This window comes from Chenopodium album, chromosome 26 (assembly GCF_948465745.1).
Source record: "Chenopodium album chromosome 26, dcCheAlbu1.1, whole genome shotgun sequence".
NCBI lineage: Eukaryota > Viridiplantae > Streptophyta > Magnoliopsida > Caryophyllales > Amaranthaceae > Chenopodium > Chenopodium album.
Genome location: NC_137859.1, coordinates 18,108,557 through 18,129,226, shown reverse-complemented (window position 1 = coordinate 18,129,226; position 20,670 = coordinate 18,108,557).

Sequence of the window (20,670 nt, the reverse complement as noted above, 5' to 3'; positions counted from 1 at the left end):
TCTAGGAGAATAGCTTGATATGCTCTTTTGGTTGCATAATTAATCTTCCCTCACATTGCTTAACTTAATCGGTTCATTCCCCGAGTTGATTGAACTTCATCGTTGATGCATGTGGATCCATTCCCCTAGTGCCTTAGCATTCATTTAGTACTAGCATTTGCATTGCCTAGCTTATTCTTAGTGTCTACCATATACCCCAACTAGATTTCGGAATAGCTTAATTTTGGCATCGTGCATTTATTCTCCATTGCCTTGGGTTCGGAATAGCTTAATTTAGTCCTTTCATGAACATTTGTTTACTTTTCTTGTATTTTGTTTTCTTGTTCATGCTTTGCCTTGTTTGTATTATTATAAGAGTTATGGGTCAAACTCTTAGGATACCCTTACGAGACCTCACTCGTCCTCATAGGCGACTTTGGGGTTTAAAGGGCTTGTTGTAGCTAAAAACAACCGTGATTCCTACGACAGTGAGTCTTAGTGTATATTCTTATCTTGAGTCTTTCTTTTTCGTTTTCAATAAAATTTTCATCCTTTCTCTTTCTTGCTTTGTTTTGCTCGAGGACGAGCAAAAGTTTAGCTTGGGGGAATTTGATGAGTGACATTTTTGGCACTCATTTGGTTCCTTTTTGGATGATTTTTATTCCATTTTATCTCTCCTTTCTTTAGTTTTCCTTAGTTTTATTCTTGTTTTCTTCATTTTATGCTTTTTGTAGTTAGTTTCTCTATTTTGTGCTTTTTCTAGTTTATTTGTTATTTTTCCCATTTATTTGCTTTTTCTCCTTTGTTTGTAGGTTGTGATTGATTGTCCAAGGATTCCCGAGCTTCCTCTCCATGATCTTTCATTGTTTTCATGCCTAAAGCTTGTGCAAGAAGTTTCAAGTCAAAAGAGGGATCAAAGGGGCATGCTTCAAGGCCTTGTATATGCCTTCCTCATGGCTTATACTTTTCAAGAAATTCAAGAAAGCTTCTGCCTACTTTGTCCTCCATCATCATCACCTAGGATGTGTGCACTGCTTGAGCTAGGACGAAGAGAAGAAGGGGGAAAGACCCAGGGTTGTGCGGGCACACAGAGGAGTGTGCGGCCGCACATCTGTCGTGTGCGGCCGCACATCAGGTGTGTGCGGGCGCACATGCCTGGGTGTGCTCCCGTGCGCACCATTCTCTCTCCTTCGAGCGCCCGCACCTGCGTGGGTCTATTCTTGGGCGTCAAATCTGACCTTCTCCTTTGTATGTATAGTTATTTCCTTCTATTTTTGTAGTAACAAGTAATAATAGAATGAGATCATATTCTTAGCTTAGTTGAGAGCTTCTCTCTCTAGATTTAGGGGTTAGTTTTAGGAGTAGATTTTAGAGAGAGAAAGTGAAGAATTTCAATGGTGATTGAGAGATTGAAGATCCAATGGTGACAATTGTATTGGAGATCTACTCTATTATCAATGAGCATTTCTAAACTCTATCTCATTTATTGTTTTGTTTAGTATTCATGTTTAGATTGCTGATTTTGATTGTGTTTTGATGATTTGATGATTAATGTTTGTTTAGAGTATTTGTTCTTCTTTGATTGTTGATTTCTTTAGTTGTTGATTGAATTGATGATGTTGCTAGAGTAGTTGTTTGGTTAGGGATTTGGTGAACCTTGTATTATGTAATGGATTGATGTAGATTGTGGATTTTGATAGAGTTGATGATGTGATTAAATTGGTTAATTGATTGTGTGCATGTGTGTGTTTGATTTAGGCTTGATCACCCTAGTTATTCGCACTAGATTGCATTGTAAGTTCACATTGATACGGACCATTGATTTGTGGCTTACATTTACTCGATTGAGATTTCTTGTGATGTTTCCTAGCTAGTGTTTGATGTAGTTGACGCTAATTAGACCTCTAGGAGAATAGCTTGATATGCTCTTTTGGTTGCATAATTAATCTTCCCTCACATTGCTTGACTTAATCAACTTCCTAAACCAATTTGCTTTGTTCATTGCTAATATAAGTGAGTCCTAATCCCTAGCATTTTATTTGTTTGATTTCCTTGTCTTAGTAGTTGTTAGTATACTCTTTTATCTCTTGTCTTCTACCTAGCTTAGGCATATAATCGGAAGCACTTAAGCATTACCGTTCCTTTGGGTTCGACCCTTGACTTACCTCTATACTTGTATTTAGGTTTGTTGAGTGTTTATAAATTTTGTTTGGCTTAGGGAAGATTAGCCCAACGACCTAGTTTTCCCCACGTCAATATAAATACCCTTCTTGGGTTATTTTCTCTTAATTTTGATCCATCTATTATTCTACTCTCTAATTAGTTTTAGGAGAGCTTCTCTCTCTAGGTTTAGCTTAGGGTTAGGGTAGTTTAGAGAGGGAAAGTGAGGGTTTCACCATTGTTGAACTTGGATTTTGAAGAAGAAATAGATCATCTTTTCTATAGATTTTCATCTTCAACCAATGGGAATCTCTAGCTCTCTCTCCTCTATTTTTATTGCTTTCTTTTGATTTTTATTTTTGTTGTTGGTATTGCTTGTTGATCATGTTGATTCTTGATTATTTGTTGATTAATCTTGTTATTATCATGATTAGTGAGTAATTTCCCCATTAAGGGGATGGTTGTGGTGTAGTTGGATCTTGAGCATGTTCTAGGGTTTAGAGTTGATTTATTTGTGATTAAAGTCTTTATATGCTTGATATTCTTTAATCTTCTTGCAAGTACACATTGTTGGTTGATTAAAGGTGAATCTTTGCTAACAAGGAACAGAAGTTGGCTTAGCTAGGGTTCATTATTATTGATTGCTATTTAATAGTGCCTCCCAATATATGGTTCTAGTGTGAGAACTTAGAGGCTATGTTAGGAGAAGCCGATTAACCCCAGAAGGCGGTTAGATTGGACCTTACTTCGATATTCGAGCATGTTTAGTTCATAATTAATTCAACTTCTATGCCTTTGTTATGCTTGAGTGATTGCTACTCCTACACCCACTACTAAAATTCGGCCAAATTTCGACCGTCTCTGACGGTCGCAGATTATAGTAAAAACGGTCGCAATTAGTAATTGCGACCGTCAACGGTCATAAGGTGGTGGTCGTTATTCACGTGGTCGCAAAAAATCATTATTGCGACCGTTTGGCGGTCGCAGATTTTTTGCGACCGTTTTTATTAATTTCAACGACCGGTTAGACAACGGTCGCAAATTTTACAAATTGCGACCGGTTACAAAAGCAGTCGCAAATATGGATTTAGCGACGGTCCTAGGCGGTCGCAAATATGGAAGAAAAAAAACGCAGCCACCTCCTGAACTTCGCAGCCTACCCACCACCACTTCCCACCCAAACTCTCTTTACCCACCACCACTGGCCACCCTAAAACACCACCTCCCAGCCTCAACCACCTTTAACCACCGCCCATATTCAACCCAAAAATTGTATAAATTTATCAAAAAAATTCAACCCCAAAAAAAAAACCCCAAAAATTACACAAATCAAACCGAAAATGTAACAAAAATTAAATCAAAATTCGAACAAATATAACCAACAAAAACTAATTAAAATTTGAACAAGAATAAAAAAAAAAAATTAAACCCAACAAAATTGAAACCCACAACGAACAAAAATCACAAAAAATCACGAACAAAACTCGAAAAACAAATCAACAAAATTTGAATAAAACATCGAACCAACATTCAAACAAAAATTCGAACAAAAACTGAAATAAAACAAAAAAATCGAAAATAAAACAAAATTATTTTAAAAAAAATCAGAAAATCAACATACCTTTCCTAATATTTCTTCCTCATTGTAGACACCTAAAAATGTCTCCCCAAAACCAAACCCGATGATGAACAACCTTTCACTGCCACTATTGGTCGGGTTTAGTATTTAATCCCGAGAGTGCTTAAAAATCATATTCATATTTAATTAAATTCGTATTTTTGAATAGCCCGTGGATCAGTCTTAATGTTTGGTAAAAGCATAGTTTTAATTTTGGCCCAAACCTTTTATTTATCTCTTTTTTATTATTTTAGCCCAATTTTAATAAATCAGAAAAATGGCCCAAAATAATCAATCGGCACCTAAAAATGCTGATTAAAATTAGGGTTAAAAAATGAATTTAGACGGAAAACGGACAAAACTGTCCCGTGTCACGGCATGGAATCCCGCGCCACGGGAATCTTTCCCGTCTGACGGCAAAGAATCCCGTGTCACGGGAGACCTGATGTGACACGGGTACAGTACGTGTTCCTTCCGCGTAAACCCTAACGCGTTTTCTTCCCCCGTGTGTTAAATATATCCCGTGTCACACAAAAGTGCACCGTGTCACGGGAATTTCTCCCGTCTGACGGTATTATGTACCGTGTCACGGTACAGTTTTCCGTGTCACGGGATACAGTTTTAGGGTTTCTGTCATTTTAGGGTTCCGTGTGCTCCCTCAGCACATTTTCCCTATAAATAACCCCTCATTTCTGATGTACGGGGCATCAAAATAATCTCTCATTTTCTCTCCTATGCTCTAGCCTAAACACTAGCCTACCCTTCTCTTTCAAAATACCTTCCTTAAGCACTCCCAGGAGTCCGTACTTTACCCGAGGTTTTGTCCTTAAGCCACGGTGTGAAAGGTAGAACTGTTTGAGGGTTTGGCCCCAAATCAATTCTCATTTACTTTAATTTAATTTCATTTTAATTATTGTTTATTTATTTTCCTTGAAGTTACTAACACGTTTATTGTTTTTATAGTAGCAAGCAAGCAAAATCAAAGTAAGAATCATGTTCCTTTTATTTCTATTATTATTCTAACGGTTTTATATTGTTGGAATTATTGATATATTGCTTCCAATATTAATGTTTATTCTATTATTTATGATCACCATATTGCGTGTTTAAAGGAAATATGTATTTGAAAATCACGACTAATAAGATAATTTGGACAACCGGTTTAGGTTCCTTTTTAATCTTGTTGTTTAATTAAGTGATCACTAATAATTAGAATTATGTGTTGCATTAATATTAAACCAATTTAGCATAATAATAGTTTGGAGCAAATTGAATATTTTGTTTGTATGCCTTTGAGATCACAGGAATACTTTTCACTATAAGAATCGAGTAGAGGCCAATACGGGCGAATGTGACTCCATGACTCACTTCGTACCATCATCCCCGATCCTCCTTTCGTGGTTCCGAACCATATGGAGTTAGTAATCTCATGGATTATGAATGGGGTGTAACCTTCACAGGTCAATCGTTGTTGCCTATCGTTGTCCCTTAATCGTGGTTGCCTTTTATGATCAGTGAACGGTTTACAAGTTCCTTAAAAACTTGTTGGCGGCTCCCTACTTTATTTGTCCCTAATCGTTGTCCCTAATCGTTATGTCAATTCCCACTTCCTATGAGTGCCAAGCATATTCACAACATGCTTTAACGTAGGCGCACTTCGAGCGACGCCTACACTCATGGGTTTATATGGTCAAATTCGACCATGAAAACTCCAGATCTGGAGTTTTCATGGTCGAATTTGACCATGAAAACCGAAATTCTTGAAAAGGATGGTGACGGTGCGTCTCGTTCATTCGTTGCTTGCTTGTAACTGTGGGGCTTGATCTGATGTGATTTAATGATGAAAGGAGATGAAGAGAAAGAAAGAAAGAGGAGATGAGAAAGAAAGAAAGAGGAGAAGAGAAAGAAAGAAAGAGGAGAAGAGAAAGAGGAGATGAAGAGAAAGGAGAGTGTGAGAAGGGAGAAGGAAGGAGAAGATGGAGAAAATGATGAGAAGAAACGGCTGCCTTCAACAAAAATTAGGGTTAGGGTGGGTTGGCAGCACTTTTATACTCCATTTTATTAAAAAAAATCATTATTTTATTACGACCGCTCTTAGCGGTCGCAATTGGTCGCAAATTGCGACCGTTTCTATAACGGTCGTAATGGTTGCAATTTGCGACTGGTTTTGGCGGTCGCAAATGGTCGCAAATTGCGACCGTTTCTGTAACAGTCGTAAATGTCGCAATTTGCGACCGTTTTTTACAGTCGCAATAAAATTGTTTAAATTTAGAATTATTTTTAACCTGTATATTATTTTAAAGAAATTTTTAAATACTTTTGCGACCGTTAAATAGCCTAAAAACGGTCGCAAATATTATATTTTGCGACCGTTTTAATGACGGTCGTAAAAAAACGGTCGTAATTTGACCGAATTTTAGTAGTGACCATTTCCCTTAATGTTTTATCACTAGTTTTAGTTTGTTTAGACCTTTAGTTTACCTTCCTTTATTCCGGACTAGCTTAGACGTTGATAGCATTTGGTAGTGTTTATCTGTTCCCTGTGGTTCGACCCCTCTTCTTGCCATATAATCGTATTAGGTTAGTTAAGTGTTATAAATTGTATATGATCTAGGGATAGTCGTCTAACGACGCGATTATTTACCTTTGTCACTCTGCGGGTGGCAGACTGAAGCACTTGCATACGTGGTGTAGTCCTTTATGGTGTCACAGTCAAATTGACACCCATGATCAAAGACTATGCACAGTGGCACCCCGAATCTAATGATGATGTTCTTCCATATAAATGTTCTGACCTGGGCTGCCTTTATGTACTTGGTGGGCTTAGCTTCTATCCACTTTGTAAAGTAATCTATCGCCACAATTAGATACTTCATGCCCGCTGACACAGTGGTGAAAGGTCCCAATATGTCCATTCCCCACTGAGCAAACGGGATCGGGCTGAGGATTGGAGTTAGATCGTTTGCTGGCTGATTTATGACTGGTGAATACTTTTGACACTTGTCGCATTTTTTTACATATGCTAGTGCGTCTTGTGTGAGAGTTGGCCAATATGCCCCTCTTCTAAGGACCTACATATGCTAGTGCGTCTTGGTGAATACTCCTAATGCTTTCCCACCAATGTGGTTGGCACATATTCCGGAGTGGGCTTCTTCCATGATGCCCTCCTGCTCCCACTCTGGAATACACCTCAGCAGTGGCTTTGAGAAGCCTTTTCTTGTTAAGTTCTCCATTCATCACTACATACCAGTTTGCGTCTTTCTTCACCTTTTTAGCATGTACTTCATCATCGGGCACCGAGCCGTGAAGTTTGAATGCCAAGATGTCTGAGAACCAAGCTCTCTACCTCCCAATGCAGTTTACCTGCTCCTTTTCAGCAATGATGTTTTCCTCTAACACTTCGACCATCACTGTCCTTGTGAGGCTTTGTAAGGTGTAGCTGGCCAACTTAGATAAGGCTTAGGCTGAGAGTTTCCTGATCTGGGGACTAAGTCTATCTAGAAATGGACTAGCTGGGATGCCAGTTCCTTTACTTTGGTTACATATTTCATCATGGTGGCTTCCCTTATCTCGTATGCCCCTTGCAGTTGGATGGCGACGAGATGAGAATCAGTTTGCAGGTGTACTTTGCGGGCTCCGGCTGCGTCGCTGCGAGGCTCATACGCAGGCCTGCCAACATCGCCTCGTACTCCGCTTCATTATTTGACGCTTTGAACTTGAACATGATGGCATACTCAAATATGTTTCCTTCTGGAGACGTCATTATAACTCCTGCTCCACTCCCTGTTTGGGCTGAGGATCCATCCACCTCTACCTTCCAGACCCCAATGTCATCTTCCTTCTTTTCGTAGGAGGCTTCCACTATGAGGTTTGCTAAAGCTTGTGCCTTGATGGCTGCTCTAGGCTTGACCTCGAATTCATACTCATAAAGCTCAATTGCCAATTTTAAGAGTTTGCCCTGCTATCTCCAGCGGGTGGTTTGTGAGGACCTCTATTACATGCGCGTCAAAATATGGTTTAAGCTTCCTTGCTGTTGTGACCACTGCGAAGGCTAGCTTCTCTACCAGGGGGTACCTTTGCTCTGCCTCGGTCAGCACATGGCTCACGAGGTATATCGGCCTTTGTTGCTTCTGTCTTTCTACCAGCAAAACGGCCGCGATTGTCTGTATTGACGCTGAGATGTAAAACTGCAGCTTTTCTATCATTGTTGGGAGCTTAGTCAGATGTTCTTTAATACCCTCAAAGGCTTCTTTCTCCTTAGTCCCCCACTTGAATTCTCTGTTTCCCTTCAATAGCTGATAGAATGATAAGGCCTTATCTGCTAACTTGTTGATGAATCTGGTCAGCGCGGCCATTCTGCCTGCCAACCGCATGATATCTTTGATGCTCTTAGGCTCAGGCAGGCTGAGGACTGCTTCGACATTTTCTGGATTGGCATTTATCCCTTTTTCGCTGATCAATAAGCCCAAGAACTTTCCTGAGCTCACTCCAAAGACACATTTCTTCAGGTTGAGCTTGATTTTATACTTGTTCAGGGTGGCAAATGTTTCCTCCAGATCCATGATATGCCCAGCCTGGGTGACGCTCTTAACAATTGAGTCGTTAATGTATACTTCCACATTTCTACCCTTCTGGTGAAGGAACACTCTATCCATTGCCTTCTGAAAAGTTGCCCCAGCGTTCTACAGCCCGAAGGGCATAACTATGTAATTATACACTCCACCTTTGATGATGAATGCAGTTTTCTGCCTGTCTGTCTCGTGCAGGCTGATTTGGTGGTACCTTGATGAGAAGGCATCCATGAAGCTTAGCAGGGCGTGCCCGCTGGTTAAGTCTACCAGTTAATCTATCCGCGGCAGCGGGTAACAGTCTTTCGGGCAGGCCTTATTAAGATCTGTGAAATCAACACACATTCTCCCCTGGCCATTTGCCTTCTTCACCATAACCACGTTGGCTAACCATTCTGGATAGTCACAAGGTTCAATAAATCCTGCTTCCAAGAGTTTTTCCACCTCTTCCTGGATTGCTTGGCTTTTCTCCATGGAGAAGCTTCGATTTTTCTGCTTGACTGGCTTAATATCCTCCATCACATTCAGCCTATTGTAGACACCTAAAAATGTCTCCCCAAAACCAAACCCGATGATGAACAACTTTTCACCGCCATTATTATTGGTCGGGTTGAGTGTATAATCTTTAGAGTGCTTAAATCCATGTTCATTCCCAATACATTTCATAAACTAACCCAATTCCTAACCCATTTTCACCAAACCATAACTTATTTCTTCATTTCATGCCTTTAAACCCAAAATAATTCATTTCATGTCCATTAAAATCATTCATTTCGTGTCCTTTTTATAAAAATGTATCAATCAGTTTATTTTGGTCCATAATCTAGGTCCAATGATTAAATATTTGATGGGGATTCAAAAGAGCTTTCCGACGATATATTATAAGCCCAAATCCGAGTTATAACGAATAAGTTATGGCTAAATTACTAAACTGGGTCCAAACCGAACCTAAGCCCACCTTACCACGACCCAATGATCATGTGGAGGGTCCAAAAGATTTAATCCCACTCCTAATCCAATTAAAATTAATTAGAAGCTTCTATGAGTTTCTAAAATATCTTAATTATCCTTTTTTGAAAAGATAAGATTAAAGAGTTCGAAATTGAATAAAACGTTTCTTTTTGAAAGTCCTAATTCTATTCGAATTGAAAGACGTTAAAAGATAGTCAGAAATTATTTTCGTGCCTCACAGTTTTTATCTAATTCTTAGATGGTTGGATAGCTCTTGAAATTATCTTTCCAATGATATATTATAATATTAATTCCGAGCTATAACGAAAAAGATATAAAAGAAATACGAAACTCTATCCAAAACTGACACCGTCCCACTATTTCGGCCATATCTTTTATTTTACAAAATATTTTAATCTGATTCCAATTGGATTAAAAGTAGACTTCAATAGCTTTCCAACATATCTTATTCATCTTATTTCGATTTCTGGATCAAAAGATATGATAAAAGCAAAAACCGCAAAAACTGTTGTCTATCGCAAGAGTTTTATCCGATTCGAATTCTTATCTTTTCTTGATTCGACCCCTTTTTTTCCCTATAAATAGAGGTCATATATCCCCTTTTTCAATCATCAACAAGCTTGATCATCAAATCCTTCTCTCTTCCTCTCTTTTCCACCAAATATCATTCTCTCTCACCTTACACCTAAAATCATTTTCTTCTCCCTCTTTAACTTAATTTCTAGCTTTCTTATTCTTCCATAATAATTCCCCTAAGCATTCCAAGGAGTCCATATTTAACCCGAGGTTCCGTACTTAAACCAAGGCGTGAAAGGTATAAATAGCCGAGGGTTTGGACTAAATCAACTCTACCTTTTATTTGATTTAATTTCCATTTGATTTATATTTATTGAAGTTACTAACAATTTATTCATGATGTAGCAATTTAAAAGAGCGCGCGGAATGTGAGTAATTAATTATTTTAATTACTTATTATTATTTTATATTGCTAGTATCATGATTAGGATTATTTTTTTTTTTATTTTGACTAACGCTATTATTGTTAGATTGCTTCCAATATTAATGTTTGTTTTATTGTTATTATGATCACCATATTGCATGTTAAAGGGAATATGTAATTGAGTATCACGCTTAATAAGATAATTTGGACAATCGGTTTAGGTTCCTTTAATCTTGTTATTTAATCAAGTGGTCACTAATATTTTGGAATTATGTGTGCATTAATATTCAACCAATTTAGCATAATAATAGTTTGGAGCGAATTGAATATTTTGTTTGTATGCCTTTGAGATCACAGGAATGCTTTTCACAATAAGAATCGAGTAGAGGCCAATACGGGCGAATGTGACTCCATGACTCACTTCGTACCATCATCCTCGATCCTCCTTTCGTGGTTCCGAACCATATGGAGTTAGTAATCTCATGGATTATGAATGGGGTGTAACCTTCACGGGTCAATCTTTGTTGCCTTTCGTTGTCCTTTTTCGTGGTTGCCTTAAATGATCCGTGAAGGGTTTACAAGTTCCTTAAAAACTTGTTGGCGGCTCCCTACTTTCCTTGTCCCTAATCGTGTCCCTAATCGTTATGTCAATTCCCACTTCCTATGAGTGCCAAGCATATTCACCACATGCTTTTAACGTAGGCGCACTTCAAACGACGCCTACACCTGTGCACCATGATTGCTAGGTCAATTCTGGGCATCTCATTTGCAGAGAATGCAAAGATGTCTTTGTTCTTCCTCAGCAGCTCTATGAGGTGCACCCCTACTCCTGGATCAATGTCTTTCCCAATTTTCACCGTCCTCAAGGGGTCACCTTCTGTGAGCTCGATTGTGACATGCTCCCCGCTGGGGCGTGGTTTGGCCATTTCTTCTTTTGCAGGCTCAAATTTTTCCATTGCCAACTTCTGTTTATCATTTTCCCTGCGATACTCTTCACGCTTCCTTTTCCTCGACTTTCTCTCAGGTTGCTCAGGGTGCCTTCTCTCGGAACCAGGCTGCTGTTTTGTTTTGGCAGGCTACTTTAGGGCAGTTATGTAACATTGTTGGGCTATCTTCTGACTTCCCCTGAGCTTTGCTGACCGTCCCTCATTAGTTGTGTAGACCATGGCCAAGTGATAGGTGGATACCACCCCGCCTATCTTGTGGATGAGCGGTCTTCCCATGATTACATTGTAGGGTGAAGGGGAGTTTATCACGAGGAATTCTGCTCGGATATCACGCCTTCTTGACCTCTCTCCTACCCGGACTGATAGTTTGATTATGCCTTCTGGGGTAAGCCTCGACCCATTAAACCCGGTGACCTCGTAGCTTACCCTCTTCAGGTCTTTTCTGTCCAACTTCAACTCGTTGAACGGACTGATTTATATGATGTTGGCTGAGCTGCCTCCGTTTATCAGTATTCTATCCACCTCCCAGTTTGCGATTCTCATTGTCACCACCAGCATGTTGTCATGGGGGTAAATTATGCCCTTCTGGTCATACTCGTCAAATGTGGCTCGCGACTGCAGGGGAAGAGGTAGCCATCTACGCTTATCATTGTCGTTTATTTGATGTATCATCGCCCGCAGGTCACCCCGCGCTCTGTACATGTTAACTGTGCCCCCATGTACTGGACCCCCGCTGATCACGTATACCCTGCCCTCTAGCTTGCCATCTCTGTCTCTGTCTCCGGCTGGGCCCCTATGACCTCCTCTACGGCCAGCTCGGCCTGCTCTATCCTCCTCCCTTCTTTTGGGAGGGTCATCACGCTGCTTAAATTGACTCAAGTATCCTCTCCTGACTAAGTCTTCTATGTTGTCCTTCAAGTGTGTGCATTCTTCAATGGTGTGGCCATGGTCCCTATGGAAGTCATACCACTTGCTAGTATCACGACTCCTGATCACCATCCTCGGGGGTCTCTGCCACTTATCATCAGCTTCATTCACGCTGAATATGTAAGACCTGGAATGGGTAAGTGGGGTATACTGATCAAACCTCCCAGGCCTTGGCCCTCTCTTCGGATCTGAACTTCTCAGTCCTACTGCCCTGTCCGCTTCACTACGGTTTTGCTCAGCCCTGCTCGGCTGGTCGACCCTGGGTGTGTTCTCTGCCCGGGTGACCTCTGCCCGCTTAACTGAGTCACCGGGTGCTTTCCTACCCAGCATTGCTCTGTCAGTTTCGTCTGCTTTTATGAACTCGTGCGCTTTACCCAGCGCTTCAGCAAGCGTTTTGAGGCTCTTACGCCCTATATACGCTTTGAATGGTGACCCTGACAGTAGGCCACTCTGCATTGCTAGTAGCGCTACCTCCTGGCTCATATGTGGAATGGTTGTTGCCTCCTTGTTGAATTTGGTGATGAACTCCCTCAGGGGCTCATCTTTTCCCTAAACCAAGGACATCAGCTCGGTTGTCATCTTGGTTCTGTCCACCATGGTTATGAAATGCTCCATGAACATTCTCTTCAACTGGTTGTATGAGTATACAGAACATTTGGGAATGGCTCCGTACCATTCCGCTGTCAGCCCCTCCAAGGTTGGTGGCAAAGCCTTACACTAGAATGAGTCTGTCATAGTGTAGAGTACCATATGATTCTCGAAAGCTGATATGTGACTTTTGGGCGTTGTGGTTCCATTGTACTTGCAGTTTGGCATCTTTACCTTCTCCATTGGTTCCTCCAGAATCTCCCTGCAAAATGGAGAATCATCTGAAACAATCTGGATTCACGCTCGTTTGTCTCTCTCCGGGCTGGGTCTTCGCTCTGTAGCTGGTGACCTATTACAAGGGACCCGCTTCTCCGGGCTGATTCGAGCTGGGGTATTTCCTCTACGCTCCATTCTCGATTCAAGTTGCGAGCTTCCAGCTCCAATACCTTCTTCCTCAGCTGAATGAGCTCATTCTGCTCGGGGGTGAGGGTCGAGACTTCCGGCTTTTTCGCTGCGGGCTCCGCAGCTGCCGTTGTCGGTGACAGACTTGCCCCCTTATCTATATTGGTAAGGATCGATGTCATTGCAGCCAGTTGCTCCTTGCTGCACTTAGAGAGGTTCTGCAGAATGGCTGGCATATTTACGGACTGCGGTTTCTAGGTTACAGGTGCTGAAACAATGAGCTCATTGTTCGCGCCTGTTAACGGCATTCCGTACTTGAAAATGGAACTGGATCCCACCGGATCTACTAGTTTCGCCGCTGCTTTAGCAGTAGCTGATGTCGATCCGATGGGGTTGGATTTCTGTGAGATGGTCGATTTGGAGTTTTCGGTGGATCCTTTTGGATCGTTGGTTACTGGGGGGGTGTTTTTTGTGGTGTTTAGCTAGTCTCATTAGTTTTGGACGTGGGCGTTTGTACAGTTTCTTCTCCGCCCATGGTGGTTAGTTAACTAGTCCCTAGCTTAGTTGGTGAACCTCAGGTTAGATGATCCTACCCCTCCTTCTAGCGCCAATTGTTCCAGGTGTGGATCCAAGGGTTCTGCTGGGTGAACTGGGTCCCGTCAACTACCTACACAAGGCAACACACGTAAACTGCCCTCGGGGGTGGCTCGAGGAACCCCCCTCTGAAGCTTAAGTTAGAGAGTGTTTAGAGAGAGAAAGTGTACTTAGAAAGATGTAGAGAGTGTAATAACTTGAGTGTCTCACTTTTTTCTGTTTTACTTTACCCTCTATTTATAGGCGTACTATCTCCTTTGTGGAGAGTTTAGCCTGGTCAACCCTGCGGGCTGATTCTGCCGGGCTGATGAGCCCTCTTTTAGTTGCTTTCACGGCAGTGAGTGCGCACCTTGGGGGGCTGGGCGATAGTTCAGCGGGAGCTATCCTATACAATACTCTTTCGTTAATCAAGTCTAGAATTTAATAATTAATTGTTGTTTTATCACTTAAGACAAGGTGAATATTGTTTATTTTGTTCTTTTTACAAATCTGAATTAAATAAGAATAACGACATTCGTTGCAATGTTAACCTTATGTGATTAACATGTGTAAATAAATTAACTAACTTAGCTTATAGTTTTTAGGTATCACGTTGCATATATTGTTTGGTGATGAAATTGTGAATAGCGATTCATCCCTAAAAGGAACGTTAATTTAGTACCCTCGCTCCCAACTCATCTCTGGTTTACGTAGATCAATTTGGGCATGGGTAAACTTACGATTCATGCTAAATATCCCTTGAACCCTACTTGGGAGAAAGGCATGAACGAGGTTTATGAGTTTTCCTAAAACTCATTGGCGACTCCTTACTTGTTTCTTGAAAAAAAAAAAGCATAATGATAGGATCAACTCTAATGGAATCCCTAACGACGGGCATACCCTCCTTACACACGTACGTAGATGCATATTCTGGATTTATAGTAGTATCATTGAGTGATCAATACGCTACCAGGTGATCAGTATGCCACCAATGGATTATCAAGTAGTATCATTGAACATTAAGTTGTACAATGTATGCATGTTGTGGTACTATATATGCAATTAGTTGTACTTCTTCCTTTCTAGAGTAGTGTAAGTAAAGAGAGAAATAAAAATAGTCCTATCATACCTTCAATCAATATTAATAATCTTAAACTAGTAATGTCATAACTGAACAAAATCTTAAACGAGGTAGTATATTTTACTTTCTCATCAACTCTTTAATTGACTTACTATGACGACTTAGGCTTATTCAAAGCACAAAGTTTTATATGTGACTGGCTACATGGTATGATCAATTATTATAGAGGTTGCTTTGTTAGTGTTATGGGGGTTAATGTAACAGGGTTTAAGTGGTTAGTATTAAAGATGTTTTGGGTGTTTTTGTCCCTTGGGAGAGTTACAACTCGAAGACTGGTCCGGAGGGCTTCTGTACCTGCAAAATCAACGAAGACACCGTTTGGGTGGTGCTCCGCCTCCAACGTTCAAGTTAGTAACTTGAAGGAGAGAAAAAGGTGCGGAAATTTAGGTGGTGATCTGCTAGGTTTTCTAGCTCAGTTGTCTCTATCAAAGGGACAGTTTTTGTAGTCAATGAAGGAACGTGCCCTCCAAAAGAGGGGAATCTCCCTATTTATAGGGTCATTGGGATTTGTGCCCCTGATTAGGTGACAGAACCCTAATCAGAGATGGGCTGCGCCGTATTACGGCTTTCTCGGGATTTGGGCCTGAAGGCCGACATTCTCCCTAATATCTGGGATGACACGTGTCACACAGGGATAGGTCCATTTTGGTCCATCCCTAGGCTGACACGTGTCACCCTCTGATTGGGCCACGTGGAGGGGTAAAATTACCCTAAACATTTGCCCCTCACAGGTGTGACGTGGCACGCCACGTGGCATCTGTGACACATGTCACTCTCTGAGTGGTGGTAATTTTACCGCCTAAATTTAACTTTTAACTTCTGGGTAAATTACGGGAATACCCCTTCTTTTACCCTCTATATATAGCCGTTTACCCTCATATTCTCATTTACGCTTCACAAAAATTTTCAGAGTAAACTTAGAGAAATTCTTGAAAGAGAGAACAGAAGTCATCCGTCTGAGTCAGGCGTAATTTTCGAAGAAACTCAGTCGCATCAACACAGGCGGACCCGTCTACCTTCAGATATCAAATCTAAAGGTACCGTCTCTGACTCTTTCAGCTCTTTTTTTCATTTTTCCGTTTGTATATATTCCTTGAAATAAATGGATTCATCACCAACACACACGGCACAACCTAGGGTAGAATCCAGCCGGTCTCAGGGACGGCTGAGTCTAGGACTGGTAGTGCCGTCTCAGGGTGTTGGGACCACCCTCATGCTTGGATTCCGACCATTTGCGCGTCTGTGCAGGACACAATGGCCCGGACAATGCAGACGGCACGAGATCCAGATTATAGAAGCGATGCCTCAGGCGGCCAAACGCCTGAAATGGAGACGTCTGGCTCTGGACACCAGACGGCTCCAGAGAGATCTCCACCGCGTGGCCCCCCAACTCCTCCAGATTCCTTTTTGGAGGAGTGCGACCAAAGCGTGGAAGAGATCCACGACCAAGGCGGTGAGGAGGCCGCCTCAGCTTCCATATCCTTATCTGGGGAGGAGACGGGAAGTGGTCTCGACGTCTCTTCCTCAGAGAGCAGCGACGATCTTCCTCCGTTTGAGGATAGTGAGGAAGAAGAGAGGAAGACGTGGAAGGAGAAAGATGATCCTTACAAGATCCACGTCTCCTCTAAAGACATTGACCTTATGGAAAAAGGTCTTGACAAATTCTTGCAGGCTCACCCCATGGGAGACGGGTGGAAAATAAGGGTGCCTCCCCCAGACGGCACCATTGCTTGTATACTCTGACCACGTTTCCCCAATATATGATGACCTTGGACAAGGTGTCCAAGTTTGACGGCTGGAAACACAGGTTCTACCGGTGTACGGCTCCTACCAGGCGGGAGAATTTCGAACTCCTCCGGTACAATAAAAAGCCCGAGCTTATGGGCCGGAAATGCTTTCTTCCTCGAATCCCGGATGAGGATTACGACAAAATAATTGAGGCTGATCTTTTCGGCCTCACAGACGCAACTCTGTCAACCAGCGAAACAATAAAGGTTCCAAAAAATTGGATTCCCAAGAGCGCCTGGTTCAGGGATGAGTGTTTTCTAGCCGCCTGCGGGCTAGGGCACATGTTTGATAGACGTACGCGCCTGACCTACTTCCGTCTGTAGTACTTTTGTATCGGAAGTATATTTCTTAACAATGTTCTAACTGTTTTCCCGTCTGAACTTGTAGAAGACGCATTAAACATGCTGCCAGAAGAGAAATCCACCAAGCGGTCCTCTGCTCAGATCCGCCGAGACTTGGCGGAAGCTCAGGCGAGAGAACTCAAGGCCAAGGTAATCGCCTGACCTCTTTTAGGCGTTTTCTTTCAAAGTTTCCTTTCCTCGTCTGCTGACATTATGTTGTTATTTTTTTTCAGGGAGGCATAGTAGACAAGACGTTTGAGAAATCTCTCAAACGGGCTAGGGAGGAGACGCCTGTCTCCAAAACCAATAAGTCCTCCAAGAAGGCCGCCTCTGTGACCACCCCTATTGCCCCGTCTGGGAGGCAAATGAGAGTTGGGGGAAGAAGTGAGCAAGTGTCAGGCCCCTTTGGCCTAGATTTGGTCCGTCTTCCTGCAACCGGGGGGCAATCAACGGCTGTGAGCGGCTCTCGCCACGCCGGCTCTGCAGGTAAGAATCCTTTTGAATCCCCGCCTGAGCTAGGATGGCCGTTGCGAGTGAAATCACACTCTCAGCAAACGTTATCCTCAGACGGTCGAAACCATATAGGCGCAGCTTTAGTAACTCAATCTGATGCTGATTATGGTGCAGATCGGTTGCCTCGCTGGCCAGACGTCTAACAGCATGCGCGGGCAATGCTGGAGGCTGTGGGCAAGCGGAATAAGGATGCTATCCTGGGGATTGAGACGTTCAATCTGGAACGCATCTTGAGCGTTCTGGCTGAGGTAGCTTACTTAGCCATTTTTCTCTATTAGTTTTTGTAACTGTTTCTGCCCCTTTCCCCGCCTGTATTCTTGACCTTGCTTATTTTTGCAGGCCATGTTGCGGGTAGACGGGCTCAAGCGTCCCTACACCCGCAAACGGGATGAGGTAAGACGGGCCAATCAGTTTGCCACAAATGGCAATGACGTTGCTTTACACACGTCTATAGTTAATGAAATTAAAATTAAAGCAACCAAAATGACGCAGGCGGCCAGGATCTCGGAGCTGGAGTCGCAGCTGCAAGCGGCCAACCAGAAGGCTGAAGCTGCAGAGGCGGCCCAGAAGCAGGCGGAGGCTGACCTCCCTAAGCTTAGGGAGGACCTCCAAAAGGCCCAGGAGAGCCTCCAAGTGCTCCAAAACGCCTCTTCAGAAAATGCTGATCTGAAGAGGAAAGTGGCCCGGCTGGAGGGGGCGGCAGCTAAGGCTCAGGAGAACTTCAAGGCAACTCTTGAGGCGGAGCAAAACCGCCTGGTCTCTGAGATGTCCAACGACCAAGACGCCATGATGAGGATCGCCTGGGAAGCCTTGAATCCTGGGAAGGAGTATGGCGTCTAGGCTCTGGCTCACAAGTATGCTGACGAGGTCATCTACTTGAGAGAAAAGGGGCTGCCTGAGCTGGAGTCCTTCCTCGTCTAGGCTGAGACGGAGCATCCTGAGCCTGATGCCGAAGCTGAGGCTGAAGCTCCAGAGGTTGAGATCTTGGAGGGAGGCGGGAAGGACTAGGAGGGGCCGTCTGCAGGGCAGTAGTTTCAGTGGCTGTGCGCCAAGTCTTTGCTTTTTTTTTTATCTGCGGCAGTATGCCAACAAACTTGCTTTTCCGGCCTGTGTGCCGAGTACATTTGTATTTTTACCGGCTAAGGAGCCGTGTTTGCTAAACAATTTCTCTTTCCCGGACGGGGTCCGGATAACAATTGATCCACTACAGCCGTTTGGCTGGGTGGAGTCTTAATGAATGCACCGACTAAGTTGGTTTTGGTATTTTCTGCGCTTGTGTTTGCACTCCAATGTTTCAATTTTTTGCCTAACTTATTAAAAGCATGCGCCTTCAATTTTTCAATTTTTTGCCTAACTTATCGAAAGTATGCGGCTGTCCTTGCCCCTGGACGGCTGTGTGCTTGGTTTTAAACTGGGTTGGTTGATTGACTAGAGAACGTCTGATGCTGCAGAGAGCATGATACGTTTGCAAGTCAATCAATCACAATAGTGATTGCCCCAAACCAAGTGCACAACCGTACATTTACAGGCGTTTCCGCTTCTACCTAGACGGTTTTGACCGCCTAGGTGAAGTTCATTAAGCTATTTGTACAACTCTTTTTCCCCAAACGGGGATGCGTACAATTTTAATGCGAAAAATCGCTAAGGAATGCAGCCGGTAGAGGAAGCCGACTGATGTCAATTGACATCCGGTTCTCCAACCTTAATATTTCCTTAAGTTGTTCAGGCAGACGGCTATGAGCGGCTGATTTAGCCGTCCAATCGTGACCACCTGCATTGGTACGTAGAGTAAGTATGTTGGCTTCTCTCTGCGACGATTGCACCCGGAGGGGTGTCGCCGGACGCCTTAGTCCATGTAGGGACAGGCGGTTTTATGGGAAAATCAGTCGTCCGGCCATTGGACATTGGTCTTGGTTTAGACCGGCTGTGTAGCCACTGAGCGTTTTTGTGCTCAGCTTAATTATTTGGCCATTGGCCTCTTTGCCAATCAAGCGTTCATTCAATTTCCAAGTGTCAAACTTAGAAAAATAAACATGCAACCCGTCTGTGTTTCGGACGGGATTAAAGACTTCAAAAATGAAAACAAAAAGCCATTTCTCATTAATATACACTTCTTGTTTACAAAAAATTATTACATAATCTCGGACGTAGTATCTTTTTAAATTATCTACGTTCCAAGTTCTAGGCAGGCGCCTGCCGTCTGGAGTTTCCAGGCGGTAAGTGCCGTCTCTTACTTCTTCATAGATCCGGTAGGGGCCTTCCCAAATAGGGGTCAGCTTTCCAAGCTCATTGGCCCTACCGGTTGCCTCCATTTTTCGTAACACAAGATCGTCCACTTTCAAGGGACGCTTGTGTACTCTCTTGTTGTAGGCTCTTGTCATTCTCAGACGGTTAATCTTATGACGTAAGGCGGCATTGCCCCTGCGTTCTGGAAGTGAGTCCAATCCTAAGCGCATTGCCTCCCAATTTGCCTCTTCATCATATAGCATGACTCGGAGAGTAGGCTCATAGTGCTCAATGGGCAAGACGGCTTCAGCACCATAAACCATGAGAAATGGAGTTTCACCGGTTGCCCCCTTTGCAGTTGTCCGGATGGCCCATAGGACATGAATTAATTCTTCAGCCCATAAGCCTCCGGCTCTTTCAATTTTCTTCTTTATACCGTCTGAGATTAATTTGTTGAAGGCTTCAACTTGGCCGTTTGCTTGGGGCCGGCCAACTGATGCAAAATAACTTGAAATCCCCTGATCTCCCAACCAAGTCTTGAGCTGAGGCGTCTCAAACCGAGGCCCATTATCAAACACCATAGACATAGGAACCCCATACCGGGTGATGATGTTCTTCCAGATGAAGGAAATCACGTCTGAGGTCCTGATATTTTTTACCGCCTCAGCCTCTACCCACTTGGTGAAGTAATCCACAGCCACCAAGATGTAGCGCTTTCCGCCTGGTGCAGGCGTGTAAGGACCCAAGATGTCCATGCCCCATTTGGCAAACGGGATTGGCTGTGGATGGCCGTCAAATCAGTAGCCGGACGGTGAATAAGTTTGCCAAATTTCTGGCACTTATCACATTTTCTCACCAATTCCTTGGCGTCTGCCTCTAAAGTGGGCCAAAAATAATGTCGTCTGGCTCTGACGGCTAGGGATTTGCCGCCTATATGGGAGGCGCAGAACCCTGAGTGCAAATCTTCGAGAACTTCCTTCCCCTTTT